Below are 4,486 nucleotides of genomic sequence, written 5' to 3' on the forward strand. Positions count from 1 at the left end.
TCGGGTCTGTTTTAGTGATCTGATCCACCGACGTCACAGCAGGAGGCAGCGGGACTCCGCGAGGCGAACCCAGACCCCCCTCGGTGAGGATGACGACGAGCGTCACCAAAACATTCTGGTTTGGAAGAAGAAAAGAAAAAAAACTCACTTAAGCTGCTGAACTGAAGCAAAAATTTTGACGTTTCAAATAAAAGAAAGTCACGTTGAATGTGACTTTTACAAAACATTCGAGACAGATTTGCTAAAAAAGAAGAAACTTACTTCTTCTTAGTTTTAAGAAATTAAAAATTTGAGTTCTTTTGAGGTGTTATTAAAGTAGGAAACTTACTTGTTTAGTGTATTAGTGCCATCACAGCTCTAATAAGTTTATTTATCTTCATCTATTAGGAGGAAATCTCTGAAGCATTTAAAGGCAACTTATGCTGATGGATCTAGCTGTTAGCGGGGGTCTTAGAGGTAAATGTAAGACTGCAGGGAGTGGGTGGGGGTGGGTGGGTGGTGGTGGTGGTGGTGGTGGGGGGGGGTGTCTTTGCAGTAATCCCACTAGCTGCCCCGCTGCAGCTCTGGCGTGGAGCTGGGGGGAGCGTTGGGTTTCGCCGGCGGGTCTTTTGACCGGGCTCACGGGGGATGAGAGGAGATCCTGAGCGCCGCCGAGCCACTTATGAAGGACGCACATTGTTGGAGGAAACTGAGCAGTCTGGCAACACAGGCGGAATTTCCTACTGTGATGTTATCTCACACAAGACATTTAGCTTCGGCCAAATGAAGGAGGGGGAGAGGAGGGGGGGGGAGGGGGTAGAACGAGAGAGGAGGATGGAGGGGAAGATAGACGAGGAGGACGGAGACGGGCGGCAGCATCACACCTCGCCACCTGAAGATATTCAGACGTCACCAGACGGGCCAAAAGTTCAGAGATCGATATGATCACAGTAGAAAAGTAGAAATGAAGCTGGCAGAAATAACAATTAAAAACACGAGAGATTAACGAGTTTAAAACTGCAGAAACACACAGATTACGAGAGATAATCTCAACTCGTGTTTTCACAGCAGATTATTAATAAACCAGCTGTTTTACTGTTCGGCCTGCGAGGCGAAACGAAGGGCTGAATATAGTTTGAAGAAGCTCGAAGGATTTGAACCGACGTCGTAACCGCTGGGTCAATCAGCCCCGTGTAAACAATCCTACCAAACAAACAATAAACAATAAACAATAAACAAAACGCCTCTCAGGAAATTAAATGGGTTTATTTTTGCAGTGGAAAGAAACTTAGTACAGTTTGAATAAATGTCGGTATCATTATGATCTCATTAATAAGACTACTGGTGACACATTCATTATTAATGACGTGTGTGTGTGTGTGTGTGTGTGTGTGTGTGTGTGTGTGTGTGTGTGTGTGTGTGTGTGTGTGTGTGTGTGTGTGTGTGTGTGTGTGTGTGTGTGTGTGTGTGTGCAGCAGTCGTATCTGTCCAGTCAGCAGTAAAACAGGATACGACAATCATTTGTATTGTAGCATCAAAGTTAAAGAGACGAACCTTTGGACCTGATTAGAGGAAGAACACTACGATTATTCTTTGGACTTTTGTACCGGACGGGTTCACGAGCGACTACCAAACATTTCCGTGACCTGAATTAAAACTGTTATTAAACTAAATCAAATAGGTTTTATTCAAATTGAATTTGAAACGTTAAAAGATGACATTTGTTTCTATACTTTCACGTATATGACAGCAAGTCTTATATTTTGTATTTTAAAGCAACGTCTTTATAATAACCTCCAGACTTTTATGTGAAAGGCCCGTATGAGCTCATTTATTGAGGGTATTAAAGTATTTAAAAAACAACACCTCATCAAAAAGGCAGTGAACACACCGCAATAAAAATTCCACAGGATCCAAATATAATCGGTGTTATCTGAAGAAGTGACATCGTGGTGTGATAAACTGGTTGTAATGGGAGGAGGAAAGCAGGACACGCCGGGTGGACCGGTAAATGTTTGACCAATCTAAGAGTTCATCTGCAGATTTTTAAAAAATGCCGTGTAATGATTAGCAAAAAAAAAAAAAAAAAAAAAAAAAAGAGCTTATCAGTCCCGGAGAAGGTTTCCAGAAAATGAATCCTGCTGCGGTTCGTGAGGAAGTCGCTCAGACTGAACGTCGAGGTGTCAGTCAGCCGACGTTGTCATGAGCGGGTTACCGCTTCGGTTTAAAGGACAAAGGACGTCAGTCTCAGTCAGAGCGGGAGATTGATCCTCTCGCTGACTCCAGGCCTTTTCTTCACGCTGCTGTCACATCAAAAACCTTGTTTCGTATCCCCACGTGAAGCCGAGCGACAAGAACTCGTGAAAAACTTTTTATACTTTCAGATTCAATTTCCTCTTGATTTTTTTTTATTTTTTATTAATTTCTTACATTTTTTTTTTTAACTGTATCACAGACTGCACGGGGGGAGGAGGGGAGGAAGGGGGAGGAGGGAGGGGGAGGAAAGGGGGGGGGGGGTTCAGAGTTCACCTGCAACACCAACCAGAGAAAGTACTTGTAAAATCATCATCATGTGACCTGTTGCTCTGGATAATCATTAGCAACCTATTTATCACAGACTGCTCATGTTTTCTTGGTGTAGTTTCACTGTAGTAAAGACAAGAAGAGATTCTGGTTTGTTCAGTTATAATTTACATTTTATGTTTTTAAGTGCTTTTTTTTTTTTTTTTTTAAAGGAGAAAGAGATATCTGATTGTTAATTTGAATTATGGCTTCAACATAACAAACAGCAGAAACTCTCTCAGAGGTCAATCAGATGATGATTAAAAGTAAATGTACAACCAAACAAGTTTTTTATTGAGTTTCTATTTCACACTAATTGCGTGACTGTCGTCATACTTCTGTTTTAATCAGGTAATGATCAGCCGTAAATGTACAACCATAAAAACTTTATTGAGTTTCTGTATCAAACTGATTGCAGACTTTCATTACACGTCTGTTTTCCAGCTGCAGAATCTACATGGTTTTACTTTATTTTCAATTGTTTTAAATGTCTTTTTCAAGAATATATTTTTGTGTTTGAGCTACACGGGATATTATTTTAAAATTTTTTTAAAAATAGTTACAGATTTTGTGTAGGGTTTAGTGACATCTAGTGGTGAGGTTGCAGATTTCAACCAACGTAACATTCGTCTGCTTCAGAGCGAATAAAAGAATCTACGGCGAAATTTGGAAAGTCATGCGTGTTTTTTTTTTGTCCCTTCTGGGCTGCCGTAGAAACATGGAGTAGCAAAAACACTCTTTTTTAGTTTCAGGTGATTTATACACTAATAAAAACAGAATTATGAATATTATATTTCATTTCTCCTATTAGATCATTATGAAACCTTCACATTGGGCCAATAATTTGAAAAGGTACAAAATTGATGTTCATAAACTCAACAGATGTTTTTAATAACAGGAACATTTCACTGGAAGAACCAGGTTTTAAATGTAATTACAGAGAGATCCTGGTACGTTTAAAAAAGTCCCTGCTCAGGGGTGGTACCGTCTGAAGGTTCAGGAACTTCTTTTTGGGGGTGGGGCTTTTTAAAACCCCCAAAATAACAATAATTAGGAGATTTCACGGCCAAAAGGACCAACATTGAAGTGTCGGCTTTGTTCATTAATTTTAAGTCAAAATGTTGTGGAGGAACTTTTATCCTCAGGAAATTAAAGTTCTTTATTGGAACTTTTAAGAAATCAATGAGCTCGATGACACAGGCCACGTTTTACAGCTTTCAGTCACGTAAAGGCAAAAAAAACCACAAAAAAAAACACGTAAGAAATTTAAAAGTTCTGTCAAAACCAGGTATTTACCATAATTCACCGTCGGTTAATAGGATTTGTGTTTTGTGTTTTTTGGAGGCACCGAGCTGCTTCCTGATCTAACGGCAGCGGAACGAGTGAAATCGAAAGAAGCATGAGGGGATTAGCAAAGTTTTTTTCCCGGATAAATAGGAGGAAGTTGAAACGCAAACTCGAGGAAATACGCGCGACTTTGTGCAAAAAAAAACAAAAAAAAAGAAAGAAAATTCCACGTCTGACATATGACCTGTCAATCTAAGTCACAGTTGGACCTGATTAAGCTGATGAAACCAACAGAGAGCCACTTGAAACCGACAAAGACGCCTTTCCGCTTTGTGCGTTGTCAGACGCTGTTGTTCCGGCAGCAACAGGCTGACAGTTAATACGGAGGAAGAACGTTAAAGGCACCGAAAAAAAGGTCTTTGATACTCGCTCACGCTTTTTAAATAAAATAAAATCTGCCAAACAGGTGAGATAAGTTCACTTGTTTAAATGAAGTTGAATGGGTTGCATCATGTGGCATCATCTTGACACCCGAGCACCGATCTGCATATTTGTGACAGCGGATAAGCAAGTGGGGAAAAGTCATTTTATGTGATTCTTTTGAAAAGCATGTAGTGATGCGGGGTGGGGGGGCAAAGAGGGGGGGGGGGCGCAAATA

Source organism: Embiotoca jacksoni, unplaced genomic scaffold (genome assembly GCF_022577435.1).
Source record: "Embiotoca jacksoni isolate LCO1_2020_lvr unplaced genomic scaffold, fEmbJac1.0.p SCAF_67, whole genome shotgun sequence".
Lineage (NCBI taxonomy): Eukaryota > Metazoa > Chordata > Actinopteri > Embiotocidae > Embiotoca > Embiotoca jacksoni.